We start from the raw sequence: 12,500 nt of genomic DNA, 5'->3' as shown, positions 1-12,500 counted from the left end.
TGATGGTTTCCTGAATGGAAGGAGAAAGTCTGATAAAGTTTATGGGGCCGGTAGGATGCTACCCAGCTCCGAAATTTGCGACGTCCCGTTGATTGAACGTCCCGTGTCTCAGAAACGAGCCACCCAAATAAATACGCTCCATTGGTGTAGTATTGCAGCGTAGGCCGATAAGCCAGCTCGGGAGGGAATTACTGGCAGCCCGTTCCATTGCAATGGAAACGTGCGTCGGGCTAAGGTGGGGCTGGCACCTGGCTGCACATTATAAGAAATGCTTTCTGTGGTTTGGAGTGTATAGTCTGCAGAAAAGACATTAGGGCCCACAGCCCCTAAAGTGCAATTGCTTTATTCCTCATTATCTGCTATGCCACTGAAAAGCCAGTGACCCTGATAAGCGTGGCATTGCATGCTGGTGAATTAAGATCATTCAATTAAAAATGATTTAATAATACCTGCTACCCACACAGAGTAATCCTGGCAAGGTTTATTATTTATTTATTTTTTATTGGAGGGGGGGGGGGGGAGCGTTAACCCTGTCAGTGCTGCAGGGGAGATTAAAAACGCAAAGTGGTGGGGGGGGGGGAAATGACAGTGAAAAGCTGAAATGAAGAGGGAAAGAGAAGGGGAGGGAAAGGGAGGGGGGAAGAGAGGGGGAGAAAGAGAGGGAGAGGGAAAGAGAGAGGGGGGACAGGAGGGGTGAGAGTGGGGGGGGATAGAGGGGAAGAAAGACAGGGGGAGAGAGAGACAGGGGGAAGAGAAAGGCCCTTTAAAGGGGCAGTCTCCTTCAAAATATTTTGTCAAGTGTTTCCTCTACATTTTTGCCCAGTGGAAAATAGGGCAGGTTATCATAAATACATTACACGGCAGGGAGGGTGTGAGGAAAGCAGAACCCATTCCACGTGTCCACTTACAGACTTTAAAAATGACCATGTAGCAACACAGGAGGGAGCGGGAGGAGGGGGTATGATACCTTTTATTGAACCAACAAGTCGCTGATACGTTACCAGATTTCCGAGCTCTGAGGGTCCATCACGGAGGATGGCAGAGATGCAGAGACACAATATTCTGCACAGTGTTGGTAAGAGGGATATCTGGTTACAATGGATGTTGAGAGGATATCCTTCTTACAAACACTGTATAATACTGTATATAATAATGCTGTGTTTCTAATAATACAGTATTTGTCTCCTTATAAACGAGTGTCTTAATTAATAAAGCTTCCTTTGTGGTAGCATCAGCCCTTTGGGAATGGTACCGGCTGTGTACTGGAGATTGTTACTGTAACAATGTTTCCAAAGTCAAAATCTCTTCAATCATTTCTCATATCTGGAAGGTAATGACGGATCTCCCAGGCAGCAGTGTGATTTAATCCCAAAACCGGGGACGGGACAGGATATGTATAACACCCATCGTCATTAATCACAAGGAAATTGCCGTGTAACCCATGCAGAATCCATATTGTCACTGACAACAGTCAGCGGCAGCATTGGATTGCAAGCTAAATAATAAGGCTGGTTCTGTAGTGCGGGCGTGTGCTACGCCGAGCGCGCGCGGCAGTTATAGATGGCTGAGGTTAGTCAGCCATTCTATATGCGCGCGCGCACGGCAGGGAGCGTGGAGCCAACAGACAGCGGGGAAGACCAGAAAATAAGATTTGGCGCCGCTACCGCCAATTAAATGTATGTGTGTGTGTATGTGTGTGTTTGTATGGATGTGTGTGTGTGTGTGTGTGTGTGTGTGTGTGTGTCAATGAGTGCACAAATACATTTTTTTTTTTTATTCAACTTTTTTTTTTCTTTAAAAAATCTTATTTAAGCCATTATTGTACTCACACAATCTATATACACACATACACACACACACATATATATATATATATATATATATATATATATATATATATATATATATATATATATATATATATATATATATATATATATATAGTACCTGTCACTCCCGGCAGCACTGAGACTCTATACACACGAAAATCATGCGGCACATGCACACACGTTCACACATGCGCACACGCGCGGCCGCAAACAGTATAGAACGGCCCTAAAAGGGGTATTTACTAGGTCTCTACTGGTGTAATAAAATAGCACATGTTATCAAAGAAAAAATTACATTGTTGTCAATGGGAGTTTTTCTATATTAAAGCAGCAATACTAAATTTCCCCCTTTTTTCTCTTATTTGTATATGTAAAGCGTGTGACAATGTGTAATTCTACATTCTTACCTAAGCTGGCAATCGTTTGGGGCTCCTGTTATAAATCTGTAACAATTCTGATCCGTGTGCCTAACGAAATTATTTATTTATAAAAAAAATTACCAGGAAGTAATACATTGAGTCACCTCTCGTTTTCAAGTATGTCCTGGGAAATGGCCGCCTACTAACTTTGTGCTGCAGTCTGTGAAATGCTGCAGCTGATAGGTAACATTATATTACTAAGTGTAACACGTTATTGTTACAGCTTTCAAAGTAATAGACAGTCCCTGTTTGGAACACAGCAAGAGGTTTGTTTGTGATACTTTGTTGCCTAGGGTTAGAGCTCAAAAAGGTGCGCGCCAGAGCCTGTTTAAAAAAAGAAGTGGATGTGACTTTCTAAAATGTTGCTGGAGCAACAAACGGATCATTAGCACATGTTTAAAAAAATGGCATTACGAGTTTTAAAAAAAAAATACAAAATAAAAAAAGCACAGACAGGATTATCTAATACTACAGAAAAATGGAAAACCGAATGTATGCTCAAGGAATATGTCAATAAAAATATATAGTGATATGTCGGAGTATAAACGGGCTAGGGAGGAAGAATTTGAATGAAATGATAAGAATCAAAAATAGGAAGAGACACAGCACAGAGTCTTTCTGTTGTGTCCATGATTTTTATGTAGACCAATAAATTGGTTTTAATTCTCCTTGCTGGTGAGTTGTTCCCTTTTTTCCACCGGAGTGGCGGTCTTCACGATCCACGCACCTTTATATCGAATACTACAGAATGGATTTTAAAAAAAAACATATAGGATTTTTCACATTTTGCTGCTTTAAATAGAGGTTGTTATTTTTTTATTTTATTTTTTACAACTATTGCAAACATTTTGCAGGTTTGGAGACTTCAATACATTTCCCCCAAAGAGCCAGAATAATGGGCCTACACAGAGCTCCGATAAAGGGTATTGAATTCAATCTGAGTTAAGTGCCATTCAAGTAAATAGCAGTCGACGTCAGATCGCGCCCCGATCCCCGTTAGCAGAACCTCGTGAATCCCGCAGTTTGTTTTCTTTTCGGCCAGAAGTGGGCGTACTGTGTTCCTTCTCCTAGTCGCAAAACTGACGCACAAAGTGCACATTTTTTCTTTTTCGTGCCGCAGCAAAGCAGAGACAGCTGCTTCTAATGTTTAGGATGGTTATATATAATATATAATATTATAATAAATATAATAAATTTAATATAATAAATATAGCCGTTTCCTCCTATAAAACTGTAGGTTTTGCATCCTATATGATAAAACATTTAATATTTGATGTGGAGCTTCTGGAGAGATTGCTATTCTTCTGGGCCACTGTTAAATTATACAATACATCATTTCCCTTCAATGTTTCAGACTCCGCTGTATTATCTCCATTACAAGCTCCAGTCTGCCCCCACCGCGTCAGCCAACATGCTCTGGCTATTGTGTGCTATTTGTCACTTCCCTTTTTCGCGTTTAGGTTTTGACTACAAAATAATTAAACACATCTTCAATTATGATACGGAAGGTTTTACATTTACACTTTATTACAAACATACTCGTCTGCTCCAACTGGCAGGCGAAGGCCGCTGCACGAACTCATCTCCATTCCTTCCACGCCTTGCTCTCCGTGATCACGCTACAGTCCAATTATGATTGCACATGTATGCTGTCCAAACGAACGTTTGGAAGGAAGCAGACGCAACGCGGGAAGCAAGTAATACAAAATGTATACAGATAAAGAGAAAATATACAGCTTAGAAAATATCGGTGCATTCATGGCAGCAAAACCAGACGTTGGTGCTGGACGACTAATCAAGCCGTGTCTGGCGCTGCGGGGACGCTGCTACAGCTGTACTCTGTCCACAAGATTTGCCCAAAAATCAAGAAATTGCGTCACAGCACGCCTCGACCGATCCCTACGCGTTTCACACTATGGTGGTTGACACAGAGCCTGCTGTGGCGCCCAAATACTGTCAGTTCTGTTTCAAACAAGCGGCTGCTTGGGTGCAACTGCACAGGGTGGCAGATTAGAATGTGGATATCATCTTTGTAACGGGGGAAGAATGTTACCAACAGCTAGGGCTGGTGTTGACCAGCAAGAGGTTAATCCATGCCTGGAGGAGGCAGGAGGATTGGCGACCACAGCTGAGTTAGTAGAGGTTTAAACATCGCGTGGCGAACAGCCCAGGGGGAGTTATCCCGGACTGCAGAGGGATACCAGGAATGGCGTATGTTATACTACCGTATTTCCTCGATTGTAAGACGCCTTCGATTGTAAGACGCACCATCGATTTGGCCCTTACAATCGAGGAAAATTACTTTTTCACTTACCGTGTTTCAGGAGGGGTCACATGTCAGCGGAGGATGAAGCGGGCGGCGGCGGCAGGAGAGGTCCCACGTCTGCAGATGGTTGAAGATGGACAGCGGGTGGGTGTGCGGCATCAGGACAGGTCCAAAGTCTGCAGGTGAATGAAGATAAGAAGACAGCGGGCGTTCGGTGGGGTGCGGCGGCAGGACAGGTCCAAAGTCTGCAGGTGAATGAAGATAAAAAGACAGTGGGCATCCTGAGCAGGAGCAGAGCGGCATAAGGGAAAGGCTTGGGAGGTGCACACTGTAACCAGAACTCAGACACCGGTCAACACCCGGTGTTACAGTGTGCCCCTCCCAAGCCGTTCCCCTATGCCGCTCTGCTCCTGCTATTATGATCTATTAGCCGCCTCCGCCACCGCACGCCCGCTGTCTTCTTATCTTCATTCACCTGCAGACTTGGGACCTGTCTTGCCGCCGCCACCACACTCCCGCCCACTGTCCATCTTCAACCATCTGCAATACATTGATTCTAAGACGCACCCCAATTTCAGACATGTGAAAATCGAAAAAAAGGTGCGTCTTAGAATTGAGGAAATAGGGTATATATATACGGACTTATATATTCTGGGGCTGAGAAAAAGCTGTACTCTGCGTTGCAGAACTCTGGCTGAATAAAAGCCTACGTTTCCTTGTCCAAACGCAAGTCTCCTGTCGTTGCCTCTGCATGAATTTACCTACAATCTCCCATAGACAATAGTAAGTGGGACTGCATCTTTAAAACATGGTCTCTTGTGTTCGTTTCTTTAACCCTACGCTGCCAGATGGGCTAGTGATGCAATGCTGTGTGATCATCCTTGCACCTGATAGGGTTAACACACTGATGTGTTCGTCACCAAATCGGCCAGCGATGGAAATGAGAAGGGAGAAAAGGTTACTGCTTCTAATTGCCTAGATAAAGCTCCGTCCATCAGGAGCGTACGGAGAAAAAGGGTCTCCATCCATACGGAGTTACAGTCACAGTGATGTGGCCAGTGTCATCAACTGTAATTTGGGACCCGTGTTTCTAAAATGACACTTAGCAAAGCCTGGCATGAATGTAGAGGCGACGTCCAATTGAATTAGCTTCCAGCTGATCGACGCAACTAAACAAATGAGGCTGGGGAACTGAACGAGATGAAAGAGGCTGAAGCAGGCCAGGATCATTTGGCGGGAAGGTTAATTCATTTTAACAAGTTTAAACCTAATCCCCAGTGCCGCTCTCTGCTCTCAGGCCAAATTCTATCCAAAGTCTCTTCTGGAGACTGGGGAAGGAGGATCACATCGCATTAGGAACAGCGACGAAGCCTGCAGAGATGAAGTGAGAAGCGCATAATTAGGGAGGGAGGGAAAAGGTCTTTTATGCGCAGACAAGAGCGTGGTAACTGCGGTTCCCGGTCTGAAAGACAGCCAGGTGAAATGTGATGTCAGGGCGTACAGTATTTAACATTTTCAGTTGTTAGCAACACATTCCACAGCAATGGCTATTTCCTGATGCGCCCACTTAAAGCAGCAGACCGAGCAATATCCTATATGTTGTTTTTTTTTTTTATAAATCAGTTCTGTACTATGAGAAAATACTTGTAGCAATTACAAAAATCTGAATTACATTTTTAATGTATTATAATGCAACAAGCATTTTTTGTTTCTATAGCAACCATTTACAAAGTCACATCCCCTTCCTCTTCTGAAACAGGCTCTGGCACACCCCTTTTTCACCCCTGCCCTCTCTCTATCAGTGCACCAATTGTATCTAGTGACTGCCTGGTCACATGATCTTCACCACCGAACGTTGCATCTTTGGTTCTCTTCTGCTGCACTGGCCCCCATTTAGTGAACCCCCGAGCGAATCGTCACCATTCGATCACAGGAGAACGGATCGATCGGCAACGTCGCTAATTAATTATCATTGATAATTAAGCGGATTCATAAGCGGATTGTATAGATGCACATATTAAAAGGGAAAAACAAATACAATTAAAATGTAAAAAAACAGCAGCTTGGACTGCTGCTATAATGTTAGGGGCGTTATACATTCATTCTGTGTACTTTCCTAATTACAGATAACCCTGGCTGTCCTTTTCATTGCCAAAAGCAAACGCAATATTTCCCCTTTGACAATAGTCTCTGTGCACAATAATAAGGCAATTTTACATTAATGACAAACACGCGGAAGATACTGTTGGTGGTAGAAGCTCAAGTTCTGATATATGCCAACTCAACAGGGCAGATTCCTGAAGCACCGGTGCAGGTCGGCACGCCAGATCGGGTGCTCGAACTCATACCGGCGCTTGGTGAATCTGCCCCAACGTCTTACAGCATCAATGATTCAGACTTCTCATTTTCTTTATTAAAGGAGCCAAACTGTGATTGGAAAGTGCAACCTAGTTGGAGGGGAATTTAAATCACTATTATGGGCTCCAATCCTCCGAAACCTTATATATATATACAGCCAGTCCCGACATCACCCGACTCATCCGGAAATATTGGTATCTAATTGAAGCGGATGATAGACTTGACAAGGTATTGACGGTTCCACCACTGATGTCCTACAGGAGGTTGCCTACCATTAGGGACTCTGTAATTAGGGCTAACCTAGGCTCCAATAAAACTTCCACCACCAGGCTTCTGGTCACGCCGGTAAGAGGCATGTTTCCTTGTCTGTCGTGCGCACAATGTGGGAACATTCAAAAAGGTCCCACGTTCACGCACCCACAAACGGGCCATCAATATTACATGAAGCATTACACCCCCTGTAACACGGACTTTGTAGTATATATGTGTAGCCCCGGTCCCCTTGGGCTCCCAGAGACCCCCCCCCCCCCCACTCCTTGTCTTGAGCGCGGTTGCGGGTGTCTGCCGAAATCAGCGCGGACCCGCCGGCTGTCCGCAAAGGTGGGGGCCAGAGCAGAGAGTACTCCGATGTTCGGGAGGCTCTGCGGCGCATCCGGTTTGCGGGAGCCGCCATTTTAAGTTGCGCATGCATGCACAGAAGGCAGGCAGTCAAGTAAGGGCTTTGCGCATGAGTGCCAGAGAGAGCGGCGGCCATTACAGGTTCACACAGGCGCAGATAGAGCTCGCGGCGGCCATTACACATAGAGCACGCGGCCCCAATGTTAAAGAGGTCCTGAGTGGACTACAATTCCCAGCAGCCTCTGGGGACTGCACTTTCACCCAGATCACATGCTGCATTCCAGCCACTAAGACTTACAGATTCTCTGCAGCAGGGAATTGGATACATTGTTGTGTGCAGACAGGAAGAATCAGTCAGAGCTGGGAGCAGGTTAGGGAAGGGAGTGTGCAGAGAGCAGTAGCCCTTGCATACTAGGCCAGGTTACCCCCCTAGGCCCCAGTCATACCATAAATTGTGGTTGCGACAGGGACAGGCCCTAGGTAGGTGCACTGCCCCTTTAGTTATTTGTTAGGTTCAAGGACACAGCTGTAGTGCTGCAAGCCCCTGACAATTGTGTCCGGACACAGACCATCACTCAAGATAGAGACTATCTTCCTGGTGGGATTGTCTGGCGGGACGCCACCCCACGCGTCAAGAGCGGAAGCATCATGGATCACGCTTTCGGATCCATCAGCCAAGTACAGCATCTGCGCGCCCGGGTGTGGACACACCCGGCAGGTACCATGAAGTCACCAAGTGCACCAACTACACACCCCCATATTAGTGGGCAGCGCTGTTCCACACTTGGGTGGGGTTGTGGGACTTTTGAGACACGTGGGTGGATGGTGGTGGGGTTGCGGCCCAGTGAGGCCAGGTTAAGGGTGACACTGCTGTGTTGCTATTGTTATGTTGATGTATTGTAATGTGTTATGTTTTAGTGGATTTAGTAAACTGTTTTATCCATTGTGACAAACGCCCCTCTTTTGCAGCGCTGACGTCTGTCTGGGTTCTTCCCGACACAGTCTTCTAGGGTTAATTATACAAAAAAACAGGAACATACAAAGTATTATGTTGCTTAACTCAGGCTTCTGCCTGCTTTATTTTCATCCCAGTTAGGGACTGCAGCTTTAACATGTGTATGCAGGAGGCACTCAGCTATTAACATTCAGCGGTTCACTTATATCAGCGTTATAGTATTTCCCACACTGTTACTTCAAGAAACCAAAAACCAAATCATATAAACAAAATCCTATCCCTTTCAGGGATCTAACTACACAGCAGAATCAGCCTCTAACTGCTGCTGGGCCAGCTAACCTGGTTCCCCAGCTTAAAACAATGTCCTCTCATATAGGGTCACTAGATAAAGCATACAGTCTTTTAGATACAGAAATACATATTTGTTTGTCTTATCTGTTCATGGTGGGAACTCGGTCCCTTGTGTCCAGGCAAATCCTCTGGTACTGTGATACTTGAAGGGGGTGTCCTCCCCGAACTGGATGCAGGGGAGCAGCGAAACCCCCAGCCCCCAGGCTCTAAGAAGAGAGACTGAAATGCAACCCTCTCTGCTCTAAATACCTGTGCTAGTGATTAGGAGAGCAGGTGAGGGAGAACTAGACCCATTGTAATCTGTGGTCTGGATTTTCCATCCACCAGCCTGAGTAAATGTGAAGCTGTGGAATGGATCATTTTGCACTATTCCTGCACTTTCTGACCTAAAATGGGGCAGAAAGCTGCCTAACATCTTTGGACTGTGTCACACAGAGTATGCTCTGGTGTAAGTACTTACTGTATGTGGTTCCTGTGTAAGGGGTTATTCTACACACTAGAATCCCTGCACAGGTGGAGGCGCTGTAAGCAGTACGTTCCAGGATACACCCCAGGCTCCCAGTGGCGGAGGTTCTATTGCACCACACCTGGTAACATATGTAGATTTCCCCACAGGGTCCCTATCTGCGATTGGGAGGGGGGAAACTGTGTTACATATGATTAAACGCCCATGTGGCATGGACTATATGGGAAAAACAGCAAAAAAACTTAAAGAACGGATAAGCCAGCACCAATCAACGATTAGATGTAAGGTGCAGGAACAGCCAGTGTCTGTGCACTTTCTACTAGCTGCGCATAGCATTAGCCAATTGCGGGTACAAGTGATTGACCACGTCCTTAAACCCCGACGGGGGTGGGAACAGGATACTTATCCTTTAAAAACGGGAAGCCTTCTGGATACACGAATTAGGGACGATGCATTCCCAGGGCCTCAATCGAGAGTACGACCTGTCCTGTCTATGTGGAGTAGACGCCCATCGCTAAGGAGTTGTTGGCTCAGGGCATTTGTGGAGTGCATTAGGGTTGGCCGGCGTTGATCTTGCAACCTTGTATCACCTACTATAACCCCTGCCACTCCTGAGGTCCACATCCCCCTGGAGCATGGGTGTCTTACAATACACACCCTAAGGGCACGGAAGGACATTACTGGTTGACTCCCCTTTCTTCGTGTGTCCCTAAGTGTCTTCCCATGTTACTATCTTCTCTATACTTGCACCACATCTGGATCCTGGCTTTATTTCCCCCTTTTGAAAGGTGTGGATCCTTGACCCACTCACTAAGGATACCCTACCCATATGTCATCTATTCCTCGTTGCTGAGTGGGATCCATGGGATGGACTTTGAACAGCCGGATGGCGACTTTCACTATATAAAGACATTTATAGTGTGGAGATGGTATAAAGATGTTTGTCTGGTCTGAGATTAACCCATTACCTTTGATGAAGAAAGAAAATTGCACAGAAGCGCACAAGGGATGGAGTTAATAACAGTATTTTAATAAAACAAACACATAAATGGCTGAGAGGATCCAACCCCTTCTCAGCTCAAAAGGTAAAAGTAAAATGCCCAGAAATTAAAGCCATACATATGGTCTCTTAACATAAAATGTCTAGGAAAAATACATTACATAAAACAAAAAAAACATTCAATGTAAAAATAAACAGAGAAAGTACTAACAGCCCAAGGGGATTTAAATAAAAACCGCCATAGAGGACTAAATACCCGCTGACAGGGGGAGACGGACACTTACACTAGGGCAAAGGTGGGGGTCCACAGCTGACCGCACAGGATCCGGATTGCGGCACCTGGGAAGATTGAATGTTTTTTTTGTTTTATGTAATGTATTTTTCCTAGACATTTTATGTTAAGAGACCATATGTATGGCTTTAATTTCTGGGCATTTTACTTTTACCTTTTGAGCTGAGAAGGGGTTGGATCCTCTCAGCCATTTATGTGTTTGTTTTATTAAAATACTGTTATTAACTCCATCCCTTGTGCGCTTCTGTGCAATTTTCTTTCTTTGTTTCTCAGGGTGTCCTCCCCCCTCTTGAGGGGGGATCACCTCTGAAGTGGGAGCCTCTGGGGAGACGCTCCATGCACGTGCAGCACAGGGATTATTCCAACTATCACTTCTGCAGCACGAGCGCTGATTATCCTATTCCTGCTTCCATTACCTTTGATGTTGCTTCCCATCTCTGCTCCCTGTCTTTGCTTGTGCAAAGTACCCTGTACCTGCCTAGTTTTGCCTTTGAGCCTGGTTTTGCGTTTCCTGTGTTTGGACTCCTGCTTGTATCCGACTACCCTTATCTGCCGCCTGCCTCGACCCCAGAACTGGACCTGACTACCCCTGCATCCCAGGCCTCAGATCCCGGGCCAAGGTTGGTGTATCACTCCCTACCTCTGCTCTGTCTCCTGGTTGCATTCAGCAACGTTACACCCTCATTGCAGATATGCAGGGGGAGGGGCTGGCGATCTCCATGTTGTCTCTTCCTCATGATTTTAACCCTGTTCACGTTGGCTTAGTGGAGAGGAGCATTAAAGGCATTGAAGAGACTCTTAATGGGCCATCTTTGGCCTTTTTGGCCAATAATGGAACTCTTGTTATCGTTGCCTGCACAAGAAGCTTCTGTTGTCACCTGTAACTGCCTTTCCTTTGGGTTAAGTTATTAGCTTTGGGTAACCAACCAAGTCTAGCATATAAGGGAGTGGTTTAAGTACAGTATGGAATAAATAGTTATGTCTCCCGGAGTAAGAGAACTGGAGATGGGAACCAGAACCAGGAGACACTTTAGCATTGCCTCCGTTAGGATAGTCAAGACCGTGGGCCAGAGGACTAACTGTGCAATGGGTGGACAAAACAAGTATAGGACCTGACTAAAATGAATCCTGAAAAGATAGGCCCTGACCTCAACTAGAAGAGCGATCACCCTAAGTTCGGGTAGATGTCTCCTCTTAAGTAGTCCCCAAAGGCATTAAGCCGGTGCCCCCATCATATGGAAACCTCTAAACCTTCCCCATGGGGGATGTTACTTTTTGTGGATGTAGTTACTACAATAAAGATCTGTTACTTCTTTAATAAAAGACCCTGGCGCCTATTAATCCATCTCCTCTCGTCGCCCTGCCTCTACACCCAGTAGGCTGTAGACCATTGACCCTGTCTACTCATAACAACATCAAAATAATTCCCCAGCAGTCCAGTCATCCTAGCAGAGAACGGAGCTAGTATCTCCTGCTGAACTGCCTAGTATCAGTGGTACCCCATATAGATCTCCATGAAAAGACTTGTAGCCTGGGAGGAAAATGGGGGAAGATCTCGTTATCTTTCATTGACCTACATTGGGTGATGAGGAAACGTCTTTTTTTTTTTATGATGGAGATAAGTGGGCTACCTGAAGTTTTATGCAGATTGACTGGCCGTGGAGACAAGCAGAACAGAAAAAGGGTACATTTGTATGTTAATTATATATGACGCAATATATGGAGCAAAGCCATCAAGATAAAAACCAATTCAAAAGAACTAAAGCGTGTCATCTTCAAAAAGTCCCCATCTCCCTGACTGAATAATCATATCAGAGTTTTAAAAATGCCTTTTTTTGTACATAGGGAATCACGGCTGAATTATACAATGTACCTAAAATAAATATTTACTTTGAACTATTCAGTATGGTAGAATAAGACCCATCACTCAATGCTATGACCAAGAT

This window comes from Ascaphus truei, chromosome 11 (genome assembly GCF_040206685.1).
Source record: "Ascaphus truei isolate aAscTru1 chromosome 11, aAscTru1.hap1, whole genome shotgun sequence".
Lineage (NCBI taxonomy): Eukaryota > Metazoa > Chordata > Amphibia > Anura > Ascaphidae > Ascaphus > Ascaphus truei.
This window is presented reverse-complemented; position numbering follows the sequence as displayed.